Here is a 14,257-nt window from a genome sequence, read left to right on the forward strand (position 1 = left end):
GAAGAGGGCAATGGGGCAGACGCCATGGAGCCAGCCACCAGGTCAGACATGCTGAATCTTTTTCTGTAATACACCACCTCGTGGTGCTACACAGATTATTAGAAATGGGTTAATCAAGATGTGAGAGTTAGTCAGTAACTAACTCTCTAAAGATAATGGGCCAGGCAGTGTTTTAAATGAATACAATTTGTGTGTTGTTATTTTCAGGTCTAAGCTGGCCGTGCGGGAGCCGAGTGGGATGAAAAGCAGGCCTGCCCGCAGTTCCCCACTACACAAGATAAATGGGAAATCACACCAATGTGACAGAGTTCATTCTTTTGGGTCTTACAAAGAACTCAGAGCTGCGGAAGCTGCTTTCTGTTGTATTTCTAATTATGTATGTGGTCATGGTGCTGGGAAATATGCTCATCATAATGACCATGATCACAAGTCAGAGTCTGAGATCACCAATGTACTTTTTCCTTACATTTCTGTCCCTAGTGGATGTCACCTTTTCTTCTGTCATTACTTCATAGCTGATTGTGGACTCCCTATTTAAGAAGACGATCATCTCTTTTGAAGGATGTATGACCCAGCTTTTTGCAGCACATTTTTTTCAGAGGTGTGGGGATTATCAGCCTCATTGTGATTGCCTTTGACAGATATGTGGCCATTTGTAAACCTCTGCACTACATGACCATCATGAGTCCTTAGATGTGTTGCATTCTTTTGAGGGGAGCTTGGATAGGGTGGTTTGCACATGCAACCATTCAGCTTCTATTCATGTATCAAATACCTGTCTGTGGTCCCAATGTCATAGATTGCTATGGACCGGCTCAGGGGAGCCACTCAGACCATAGGGAATCAGGACGAAGGCACAGGAGAGATCAGGATACGGCGAGGAAAGCGACACACAGACACTCTCAATGTTGAGACATGCTGCTGCGATTTACTTACTTCAGTGCAGGATTATATATTTTTTACAATCAAAGAACTTGGCAAAGGCATACATCATCAAATCATAAGACAGAAAAGAACAGCATAAAATAATTTACAAAAAGAATCTTTGAAGATGCTTTGACTTGGGCACAAGGACTTCTGCTTTCTCACACTATACAAAACAAACTCTCTCCTCTTGCCTTCAAAGAGATCACTGCCCTTGAGCTAGACCATCTTTATCAGCTTGCAGGTGGCTGGTTGGTTTGAGCTAAGTGACCTTGTGTGCCTGAGTGAGAAAGAAAAAAGGCTACTATCTCCCTGGGAAAGCTTTCTGCTAGGAAAATTCTAATACATAGTCTTGAGTCTTTCTGAAGTTTACTTTATATCACTAACTTCAACTTTCCTCCCTTCTCAATTCTCAGGCTCAGATATTGTCAGTTTAGGCTAGGTCTTTCTCTTCCCACAAGAAAGGTTTCATAGGCCTTCTGTTTACAATTGCACATATTTCTCAGGCAAATGCCTAAAGCTTCTAAGATGTATCCTAGTAAAATTAACTCCTTTTGTTCCACATCATCAAGGAATTGTCCTAATGATGATTCTGGCAATTTCAGAACTGGCTACTTTTTTAAGGCTTTGATTAACAGTGGAGTAGAATTCAAAAATGTCCTTAGCAGTCTTGTTTGTATCCGCAACTGCCTGGAATAGTCTGATCTATTGGTAATCTGTAAGAATCACAAAGAACACATAGACAAAGGAAAAGACACTCATATGGCTCCAAGGACAGCCAGGTTGAGTCAATACAAATGGCAACTCAGGTAGCTTTACACCACAACTGGTTACCAGGGACCCGCCTGGAACACACAGCTCCTAGAAGCACAAATCCCAATCCTGCCGGCAATATTTGCCCATCCAGTCAGCATTTCTGCTACACTGGCGAGACAGCCGTGGATGTAGCAATAGATCACTTTTTATGTGATTTGTTTCAGTTACTGATACTGGCCTGCATGGACACCCATACCCTGGGTCTCAGTGTCATCTTCAACAGAGGGGTGATGTGTGTGGCCATCTTCCTTATTCTTATTGCCTCCTACATGACTGACTATCCTGTGTTCTCTGAAAACTCACACTTCTGAAGGAAGATGGAAAGCCTTATCCATGTGTGGTTCTCACTTCACAGTTGCTGTGTTGTTCTTTGTGAAATGTATTTTCTTATACGTGAGACCTGTGTCAACCTACACCATAGACAAGACAATGACTGTGTCTGAGTCAATTGTCACACCCATGTTGAACCCCTTGATCTACACCCTGAGGAATTCAGAGGTGAAAAACACCCTGAAGAAACTCCGGATGAGACAGTAGTTTCTGTTTGCTATCGTGTAGCTGTCATGTCAAATGTGCATGTGCTTTCCATGAATATTTTTTTCAAGAACTTATAAATCTGCTACTGTTCATTTTCTACTGTCAACAAGTGGAATATTTATTTAGAAAACTGCTTTTGATAACAGAATGTCTATAATTTATGTTCCTTCTTGCCACCATTTCATGGAATCATTTTGCCTTTTTGAAAGATTTTTCTAATTAATATTGCAGTTAGAACTAATGTTGAACTATCTTCAGGCCATCACTTTTCTTCCTTATACACCAGAGCAGTCAAGGTGTCTATGTTGTCCTAGAGACATGCAAGCCCTTTCTCTCAGCAGTGCCTTTTATTTCTCCCTTAAAACCATCATCCTTGTCAGTTAATTTCTTACTTACTGTTAATTTTAGATAAATACTATATATTACCCTAGTAAAGCTTTACCCCATGACTCCATTTCCATTTCTTCCCTCATATTATTCAATATTTTCATTTTCTTCACAGTAATATTTTAAAATCCCTTTTATCTTTCTATACCTTCTAACCTTTATTACTCTCTCTCTGGAGTTGATATCTGTGCAAGAAATCCATTTTTGTTGTTGTTTTTGTCTGACATATACTAAGCTTTAACTTACATGATATCTCCAAAATTTTTAGAAATTACTATGTATTCTTCAATATTAGAATATATAGGTAAAGGGAACAAGATTACCAACAAACAATAGAAAACATACAATTATTGAGATCATTAGTAAAGGTTTTTGAAAATGGAATCCTTAGAGAATTCTTCATATTTGTAGTGATTGAAAAACAATTTTTTGGTCCTAAAATTTTTTGAGCTGTGTCATTCCATGTTTCTGTGAGCCCTTCTAGTTAATTGTGTAGTGTAGTATACTTGTCTAAATGAGACATTGGATATGACAAAATTCTCAACTCCATATAAGTAGAGCAAGTTTATAAATACACCCAAAGCATCAATCTAGTTTGTAGTACTCTATGTCAGGAAAACTTTTATTAAATTACTTTGTATGTGTGAGTGTATTAGGTCTATACAAATATATGTTTGAGTATACATGCATGTGTACATACTAGAGAGCATAGGAGAAAGCTAGGTTTCCTTCTCTATCACTTTCTGCCATATTCCTCTGAGACAGGGTTTCTCCCAAAGACTGGAGTTATGCCAGGAGCCAGCCAGCTTCAGAGATACTCTGGTGTCTTTCTCCCACAGTCCTAGGTTATGACAATATCCCTGGTAAAGTCAGTGCAAAATGTTTCTGATATTTTTCTCTTGTGATATATTTAATATAAAAAATTAAATATTGAAAAATATCAAGACTGCCTCTGATTATTGCTGTGACATATCTATTGTTGGATACTTCTTGTCAAATTTAGAGTAAGAATCAGACAAAAAAAATCAGAAAGACAGAATTTGAAAAGTAGTCCTACTACAAATATAGTGAGTTAGAATTTGTGGAGCAGATGGGTGGCTGTTTAAAACAATTACATTCTTTTCCCTGGGACAAAAAGAAAAGTAACCTGCCAAGGACCATCTCTCGTGGAGACACTCAGACCGAGGGAAAACAGGATGAAGGGACAGGAGATTTCAGGATATGGCGAAGGAAATGACAAGCAAACACACTCAATGTGGTTGAATATGTTGCTGTAGCTTCACTTTAATTAGCCTAAGGCTTTTATACTTTTACAATCAAGGAATTTGGCAAAGACATCATCAGATCATAGAATAGAAACAAAGAAAAGGAACAGCACTGTCATTTAATAAGAATAGCAAATTTATGTGTCCATTGTCTATTCTAAACGTTAGTTGTGGTTGTTGCTCAAAGACATGATCTCACACTTCTCTGAGACTTGTTTCACACCATTGATCTCAACTCTCTTCCTGATTCCCAGGCTCGGATGTTGCTATCAGTTTAGGCCTCTTCTGCCCACAGGAAAGGTTTTATAGGCCTTCTGTGTATGGGAATGGATCAAGGTAATTACCAGACTTTGGGGTCAGCATGGGGGCGTCCACCATCTGCTTTCTAATTGCAGCTGTACGTGTCTTCCCAGGCAGATGCCTAGTGGGGGCTGCTGTAACTGTTTCTCTGCAGAAGGCTTCTAAGGTTTCTCCCAGTAAGACTAACTCCTTCTGCTCCACATCATTAAGGAATTATCCTAACGATGACCCCCAATTCCCAGAACTAGCTACTTCTTTAAAGGCTTTCAGCAGTTTCATTCATTGGAACAACATGGTCTGTTGGCAAAATATAAGAATAGAACAAAAGAATAAGAAAGAAACAGCTTCAGCGGTGCCAGTGACAGCAAGGGTTGAGTCAGTGCAGATGGCAATTCAGGTGGCATCAGAACCACAGCTGATTGCCAGGGACAGCCTGGGGCATAAACTCCATGGAGCACAAACTCCAATCCTCCAGCCTCAGTCTGTCCAGTCAGCATTTCTGCTATACCGACGTGACAGCCGTGGATGTGGCAGTAACCCTGAGATAGTTTGGTGTTTTTTTAACTATAACCATTGCTTCCTCCAAGATATAAAACTGTCAACTTATTTGAAAGAGCCACCATTGAGAGGAGAGATCCTCAAGAGAATCCTGCTTATAGAGATCTATACAAAGAATAGAATTTAGCCATCAAAAAGGCAGTTAGAAGACATGGGTCCACAAAATTAACAGCTACTTCATCAGCTTCAGAGAAACCTCAGTATTTCTCTATGATAAATATTTTTTTCCTTCATGCAGAATGCAAGGACTAAGGTTCTATGGAAAAAAATTATCCATATTTATTTAAATAAGAAGCTTGGGAGTTTAGACAATGTTAAGAGAGTCAGTCTATCTTAGAATTAACTGTGTGAGGCTGTAAATGTGAAGTCTAAGCAGCAATTAATTCCAATAAAACTGAAATTCAAGACATGTAAAGCATCTGGTTAGAAAATCTTTAGGACATAAATGGAAGCAAGCAAGGAGAGGCATCATGTGGTCTGTAAATATCAAGAACTGAAAAAAAAATACACCAAAGAAATGCATATTGCAATAACACATGCTCTGACACTGGGCATGGGACTCAGGATTTAATATTTGTCATCCTAGTTTTGATACTGAAGTGACAGTTTTGGGAGGTTCCTGTTCCTTGTTTTGGGAACAACAATGTTTATTGGTGTCTTTGTACATTGGAAACATTAAGTTTCCTTAGAATTTGTGGTAGATCATAGCTAAGAGTTTACATTCAGTATTAGAAGACATTTCTGAAAAGTTTTGTAATTTAAAGACACTGCGGGGCTCATGGAGATGAAATTAATGCATAAAAGATGAATGTGAGCTGAAATAGTTCAGAGTAGAACGTTATATTTTAAAAGAATGTAATTGGACGCAAAGTTGCTAAGGATTGGTAGCAGCTGTGAAGATTAATCTTCATGGGAGTAAGAGTTTGGCAATTGAAAGCATACACTGAGTCCAGTACAATGGTCTAAGGAAACTAATTAAAATATTTTTACCTGTATATATCTTAAGAATAACATAATTTACTTTCAGCACTAGAAATTCAACCAAGGTCTTCAAAAAGCTAGGCAACCCTTTACATCTAGTCTTCTAATCTACATCACACTGCAGGAAGACACCATATAATGCTGATAGAATTATGTTGGTCACTAGTTCTGTTGGTGCTAAAGCTTTGGACTTCCTGTCTCAAGTAACTGTGATAAAAAAAGGTATTTTTGTAATTATCCAATGTAAGTTTGTAGCAACAGAAAAACACCAAAATCAGACTGGATAGATGGGTGCAGTGAGTAAGAGAAAGATAAAACTTGATTTTTCTATCTAATACCTTATATAAAATTTGACATAAATTTTTCCTAGTTTGAGCATCATATATAAGAGAAGACCATCATGATGGATCAGCATGTACTGACAATTGATATCATGCTGAAATGCTTTCCTGATGATGGTGAACTGTATGCTTTCCAACATTCAGAAAAAAAATAAATGTTGGGACCGTTTGGAGTCCCCGTCTCCAGCTGCTCTTCCCTGCTAGCGATCTTTACTTTCCTTCTGATTTGAGCTACTGAAAACTATGTTGTTTACCAGTTCTTCTTCATGAGCACATATTGCCTTGCCTTGAGGATAAGAGGATAAGGTTTTCACCTGTTGGCCCACCTGACTGTTGGGTATATAAGCCTCCATGGTGCTATTGAATAAAGGGCTTCTTACCAGTGACTAGAGGTCCATGTCTCTGTTTCTCTGTGTGTCTCTCTGTGTGTTTCAAACTCCAGCCCCTTGCTCGAAACTTGTGAACTGTGTGGTAGCGCATAGAACACAAACAGGCGTTGTGCACCGCAAATAAACACATCTCTCTTCCATTGCCATTTTTGTGATTTTTTTGTCTCAACACTGAGAAAATGTACACATCTCTCTGAAGACTGATTAAATCTTAATATTGCAACCATATCCATATTTCCTCTGGCAGAAATTTGTCTTATGCTGGCAGAAACTCTCTGATAATGCCTTCTTATCAAAAATGAAATTCACTACGTCATTCATCTGTGACCTCTCCCTGGTTTCTGGATCCTTTCTTCACTCAAAAGCTACTGTTCCACAAATTCAGGAGAAACTGTTCAATGTAAATATCCATTTTTCTATTACTTCTACCTTTCCAAATCTTTGTGCAAAACCCTCTAGTAAGTTTACCTGGAGTACCAGTCTGAATTGACAACTAATCCTCAGCCCAAATGATCCTGACCACCACTCTACATTTGCCATTTGTATATAGAACACAGAAAATTTCTAAGAAATCATTTATCAGTTTACTTTTATTTTTTTTAAAGTAATTTTATTAAATTATAAAGAGTTTCCATTTACGCCCCTCCTCCCAACGCCCTCCCACTCCCCCCCTCCCTCTTCTCCTCCCTCTTTGTCCCCAAGGGCAGTCAGGGTCTCCTGCCCTGTGGGAAGTCCAAGTTCCTCCCCCCTCCCTCCAGGTCCAGGAAGGTGAACATCCAAACAGATTGGATCCCAAAAATCCAGTATATGCAGAGGAAACCAGTCCCACTGTCATTGTCAATGGCTTCTCAGTAAGACTGCAGGCCAGCCACATTCAGAAAATCCGGCCACATTCAGAGAATCTGGTTGGATCACATGCTCGTTCAGTCACGGTCCATCTGGCCTTGGTAAACTCTCATTAGTTCCGACCCCTTGTATCAGTGGGTGATAGTATCCCTCGCAGTCCTTCGTCATTTTCTTCCTTCCATTTGGATCTTGGGGGGCTCAGTTCCGTGCTCCAACGCGGGCCTCCATCTGTATCGTCATCCAACGCCAGATGAGGGATCTATGGTGATAAGCAAAATATTCATCAGTATGGTCACGGGCCAAGGCCGGTTCAGGCACCCCCTCCTCTGTCCAGAGAACAATCTGGGGATCTCTCCTTGGACCTGGGATCCCATATATAATCAAGTTTCCTGTAAACTCTAATATGACTCCCTTAGATGAAATATATTCTTCCCTGATCCCACATTCATCCTTCCTCCCTTCCCCCCATCCCGGTCAACAGAGCTTTCTCCATTCCTCCCCTACTCCCTTCTCTCTAACCCTCTCCCCTTCCAACAACCCTCCCACCCCCCCCCATGCACCCAAGGTTACCTGGGACTCTTGACTATTTCCTACCTCCTGGCGGATAGCTAAAAAATCTTCATCAGGTTCGTCTTCTTATTTAGCTTCTCTAGGATCACGAATAATAGGCTCAAAGACCTTTAACTATGGTTAGAATCCACTTATGAGTGAATACATACCATATTCCTCTTTTTGGGTCTGGCTTACCTCACTCAGTAAAGCGTTTTCTATGTCCATCCATTTGCATGCAAATTCAAGATGTCATTATTTTTTACCGCTGAGTAAAACTCTAATGTGTATATGTTCCACACCTTCTTTAACCATTCTTCTATTGAGGGGCACCTAGGCTGTTTCCAGGTTCTGGCTATTACAAATAGTGCTGCTATGAACATAGTTGAACAAATGCTTTTGTAGTATGTTTGGGCATCTCTAGGGTATATTCCCAAGAGAGGAATTGCTGGGTCCTGAAGGAGGTTGACTCCCAGTTTCCTGAGAAACCGCCACACTGATTTCCAAAGTGGCTGCACAAGTTTGCATTCCCACCAACAATGGATGAGTGTTCCCCTCATTCCACATCCTCTCCAGCATAGGCTATCATTGGTGTTTTTAACTTTAGCTATTCTGACAGGTGTAAGATGGTATCTCAAAGTGGTTTTGATTTACATTTCCCTGATCGCTAAGGAGGTTGAGCATGACCTTAAGTGTCTTCTGGCCATTCGAAGTTCATCTGTTGTGAATTCTCTGTTCAGATCAGTACCCCATATTTTAATTGGGTTAATTAGAGTTTTAGTGTCTAGTTTCTTGAGTTCTTTGTATATTCTGGAGATCAGACCTTTGTCTGATGAGGGGTTGGTGAAGATCTTCTCCCAGTCAGAAGGCAGCCTTTTTGTCTTACTGACAGTGTCCTTTGCTTTACAGAAGCTTCTCAGTTTCAGCAGGTCCCATTTATTCATTGTTTCTCTTATTGTCTGTGCTACTGGGGTCCTACTTAGGAAGTGGACTCCTGTGCCTATATCTTGTAGACTACTTCCCACTTTCTCTTCTATCAGGTTCAAAGTGGACAGATTGATGTTGATGTCTTTAATCCATTTGGACTTGAGTTTTGTGCATGGTGATAGATATGGATCTATTTTCATTCTTCTACAGGTTGACATCCAGTTATGCCAGCACCATTTGTTAAAGACGCTTTCCTTCTTCCATTGTATACCTTTAGCTCCCTTGTCAAAAATTAGGTGTTCATAGGTTTGAGGGTTAGTATCTGGGTCTTCTATTCGATTCCATAGGTCGACTTCTCTGTTCTTATGCCAATACCAAGCTGTTTTCAATACTGTAGCTCTGTAATAGATTTTGAAGTCAGGGATAGTAATGCCTCCAGAAGTTCCTTTATTGTATAAGATTGTTTTGGCTATCCTGGGTTTTTTGTTTTTCCATATAAACTTGATTATTGCTCTCTCAAGGTCTGTGAAGAAGTTTGATGGGATTTTGATGGGGATTGCATTGAATCTATAGATTGCTTTTGGTAGAATTGCCATTTTTACTATGTTGATTCTCCCAATCCAAGAGCAGGGGAGGTCTTTCCATTTTCTGGTATCCTCCTCAATTTCTCTTTTCAAAGGCTTAAAGTTCTTATCAAATAGGTCTTTCACTTCCTTGGTTAGCGTAACCCCAAGATATTTTATGGTGTTTGTGGCTATCGTGAAAGGTGATGTTTCTCTGATTTCCCTCTCCATTTCTTTATCCTTTGTGTATAGGAGTGCCACTGATTTTTTGGAGTTGATCTTGTATCCTGCCACGTTACTAAATGTGTTTATCAGCTGTAGGAGTTCTTTGGTAGAGTTTTTGGGGTTGCTTATGTACACTATCATATCGTCAGCAAATAACGAAAGTTTAACTTCATCATTTCCAATACGAATCCCCTTGATCTCCTTATGTTGTCTTATTGCTATTGCTAGAACTTCAAGCACTATATTGAAGAGGTATGGAGCGAGTGGACAGCCTTGCCGTGTTCCTGATTTTAGTGGAAAGGCTTTGAGTTTCTCTCCATTCAATTTGATGTTAGCTGTCGGCTTGCTGTATATTGCTTTTATTATATTTAGGTATGATCCTTGTATCCCCAGTCTCTCCAACACCTTTATCATAAATGGGTGTTGAATTTTGTCAAACGCTTTTTCCGCATCCAATGAAATGATCATATGATTTTTTTCTTTCAGTTTATTTATATGATGGATTACATTGATAGATTTACGTATGTTGAACCATCCCTGCATCTCTGGGATGAAGCCTACTTGATCATAATGGATGATTTTTCTAATGTGTTCTTGGATTCGGTTTGCCAGTATTTTATTGAGAATTTTCGCATCGATGTTCATGAGTGAGATTGGCCTGTAATTCTCTTTCTTGGTTGTATCTTTGTGTGGTTTTGGTATTAGGGTAACTGTAGCTTCATAAAAGGAGTTTGGCAGTGACTTTTCTTTTTCTATATTGTGGAATACATTAAGGAGTATAGGTATTAGCTCTTCCTGGAAGTTCTGGTAGAATTCTGCATTGAAACCATCTGGTCCTGGGCTTTTTTTGGTAGGAAGATTTTTGATAACAGCTTCTAGTTCTTCACGACTAACAGGTCTATTTAGATTGTTCACCTGGTCTTGGTTCAACTTTGGTATATGGTACTTATCTAAAAAAATGTCCATTTCTTTTACATTTTCCAACTTTGTGGCATATAAACTTTCGTAGTAAGATCTAATGATTCTCTGAATTTCCTCTGTGTCTGTGGTTATGTCCCCCTTTTCATTTCTGATCCTATTAATTTGCAAGTTCTCTCTCTGCCTTTGATTAGTTTGGATAGGGGTTTGTCAATCTTGTTAATTTTCTCCAAGAACCAGCTTTTTGCTTCATTGATTTTTTGAATTGTTTTCTGTGTTTCTATTTTGTTGATTTCAGCCCTCAGTTTGATTATTTCCAGTCTTCTACTCCTCCTGGGTAAATCAGCTTCTTTTTTTTCTAGAGCTTTCAAGTGTGTTGTTAAGTCTCCAATGTGTGCTTTCTCTGTTTTCTTTAGGTGGGCACTTAGTGCTATGAACTTTCCTCTTAGCACTGCTTTCATTGTGTCCCACAGGTTTGAATACGTTGTGTCTTTGTTTTCATTATATTCAAGGAAGACTTTAATTTCTTTCTTTATTTCTTCCTTGACCCAGGGGTGATTCAGTAGTTGACTGTTCAACTTCCATGAGTTTGTTGGCTTCCTGGGGGTACCATTGTTGTTGAATTCTAATTTTAATCCATGGTGATCTGACAAGACACAGGTGGTCACTAATATTTTTTTGTATCTGTGGAAGTTTGCTTTGTTACCAAGTATGTGGTCAATTTTCGAGAAGGTTCCATGAGCTGCAGAGAAGATGGTATACTCTTTCCTATTTGGGTGGAGTGTTCTATAGATGTCTGTTAAGTCCATTTGATTCAGTACCTCCAGTAAATCTCTTATTTCTCTGTTAGGTTTCTGTCTGTTTGACCTGTCCATTGGTGAGAGAGGAGTGTTGAAGTCTCCTACTATTAGTGTGTGTGGTTTGATGACTGCCTTGAGTTCTAGAAGAGTTTCTTTTACATATGTGGGTGCCTTTATATTAGGGGCATAGATATTCAAGATTGAGACTTCTTCCTGATGAATTGTTCCTGTTATGAGTATGAAATGTCCATCTCCATCTCTTCTGATTGATTTTAGTTTGAAGTCGATTTTGTTAGATATTAGAATGGCCACACCCGCTTGTTTCTTAGGTCCATTTGCTTGGAAAACCTTTTCCCAACCCTTTACTCTGAGTAGGTGTCTGTCTTTGTGGTTGAGGTGTGTTTCTTGTAGACAGCAGAATGTTGGATCCTGTTTTCGTATCCAATCTCTAAGTCTGTGCCTCTTTATAGGTGAGTTGAGACCATTGATATTAAGTGATATTAATGACCAGTGATCGATGACTCCGGTCATTTTTTTGGGTAGTAGCGTGTATGTGTTTTCCTTCTTTGAGTTGTGCTTGTGAAGGGTCGCTAGATGTCTGAGTTAATGTAGGCAGTGTTGGGAATGTTGGATTCCTTGGGTTGTGATTTTCCTTCTAGTATTCTCTGTAAGGCTGGATTAGTAGCTACGTATTGTTTAAATTTGTTTTTATCCTGGAATATTTTGTTTTCTCCGTTGATAGTGAACAATAGCTTGGCTGGGTAAAGTAGTCTGGGTTTGCATCCATTGTCTCTTAGTTTCTGCAGTACCTCTATCCAGGACCTTCTGGCTTTCATGGTTTCCATCGAGAAGTCTGGTGTAAGTCTGATAGGTTTACCTTTATAAGTTACTTGACCTTTTTCCTTTGCAGCTCTCAATATCCTTTCTTTAGTCTGAATGCTTTGTGTTTTGATTATTATATGACGAGGGGATGTTTTTTTCTGATCCAGTCTATTCGGTGTTCTGTATGCTTCTTGAACCTTCATAGGAATATCGTTCTTTAGGATGGGAAAGTTTTCTTCTATAATTTTGTTGAGTATATTTTCTGGATCTTTGAAATGCAATTCTTCTCCTTCTTCTACTCCTATTATTCTTAGATTTGGTTTTTTTATTGTGTCCCACAGTTCCTGAATGTTTTGTGATGAGAATTTGTTGGATTTGCTGTTTTCTTTGGACAGAGTGTTTAATTTCTCTATGGTGTCCTCAGAGTCTGAGATTCTCTCTTCTATCTCTTGTATTCTATTGGTTAAGCTTGTTTCTGAAGTCTCTGTTCGTTTACCCAGATTTTCCATAGCCAGCCGGTCCTCGGTTTGTGATTTCTTCATTGACTCCATTTCAGTTTTCAAATTTTGAACTGTTTCTATTACCTGTTTGATTGTTTTTTCTTGGTTTCCCAGAATTTCATTTACGGATTTACTCATTTCTTCAAACTTTTTGGTATATTTCTCTTCCATTTCTTTACTCATTTCCTCAATTTTTTTGTTATACTTATCTTCCATTTCTTTACGGCAGATTTTCACCTCCTGTTTAAGTTCCTCTATTATTTTCATAAAGAAGCGCTTAGAGTCGATTTCTTCTATTTCTTCTGGAGTAGGGTGTTCAATTCTTCTAGTTTCGAGCTCCCTGGATTCTGGCGATGTCATGTTGCCTTTCAGGTTGTTGGAGGAATTCTTGCATTGGCGCCTGCCCATCTCCCCCACTCTAGATGAAACTCCTCAGCACTTTCTGGATAGAACTCCTCAGCACTCTCTGGGTAGGACTTCACAGCACTCTCTGGATAGAGCTCCTCAGCCCTCTCTGGGAAGAACTGCTCAGCAGTGCAACAGGGCTAGCTGGTCTTCCCAGGACTCAGGAGACAAAGGGCCCGCAGCAGTGGGGGGAGGGGAGGGGTCCCTTGGAACACCGAAGACCCTGCAGCAGAAGCTGAGGGGGGAAGGGCTGTCCTCCCTTCCCAGAGAGGCAGGCAGGCTGCCCAGGCTAGCACCCACTCACCTCTCTGGGAAGAACTGCTCAGCAGGGCCTCAGTTTACTTTTAGATATAGTAATTTCTATCAGGAAATTTCTAACAGGAAATTCAGATCACCAGGCAAGAAAAATTATACTCTGTATACTCTGTTATCTTGGGTGCTGTGATTGAAAATTAATAATTATTTCAGTCATATTTGTTGAAACAATGTGTAATCATATAGAATCCAATAATAGAAAAACTGTATAGTCATACATTCATTATGGATGGTAATAATAAAACACAGTAAGATAAAGTGTGTCTACAGTAGACTTCGGGTCACTTCAGTATTTGAAGAACTTTCAAAATTCCAGAACTTTTATTATTTTAACTTGCTATATAATATAAAATATTTTTTTAAAATTTTAAGTTTTATAAAGTCAATTCTTTATGAAAATGTGATCTTTATATTTAACATATCAATTTACAAAAATTCTCTGGTTGTGTCATTTTGTGTTAAATTATTTCTGAAGGATTGTCCAACTGAAAATTCTATGTTTCTCTCAATTTTTTTAAAATTACTAACTGGTGAATACATACATGTTGCTCTCTGGCTGCACTTTTAAGAGTTTCACTATTTGTTTTTCTCAAGCAACTACAGTTAATGTTCAGAAGTATAATTGTTAAATAACATTAAAAGAAAAAGTAATCCTATATTAAATTAGTATAATTTTACTTTTGTTGAAATTTAGAAGCAGGAAAAATAAAAATATGTGGTAGCATGTGTTAATTAACTCAATTTAGCTGTTTTAAATGTGCATATATAATGGTTTGGATACAAAAATGTATTCAGAAGCCTCATGAGGTTAAAGACCAGCTGTTGGTCACTGAGAGTTTGAAAGGTTACTGGGTCCTGAATAATTCATAGATGAATTCATAAACTGAAT

At 38.9% G+C, this 14,257-nt stretch overlaps 1 pseudogene; it reads left to right on the forward strand.

The window, feature by feature from the left end:
• Positions 1-281: 281 nt before the first annotated feature.
• LOC148122822 (olfactory receptor 4C6-like) lies at positions 282-2,297 on the forward strand (annotated as a pseudogene).
• Positions 2,298-14,257: the final 11,960 nt, after the last annotated feature.

Source organism: Myodes glareolus, chromosome 2 (genome assembly GCF_982192425.1).
Source record: "Myodes glareolus chromosome 2, mMyoGla1.1, whole genome shotgun sequence".
NCBI lineage: Eukaryota > Metazoa > Chordata > Mammalia > Rodentia > Cricetidae > Myodes > Myodes glareolus.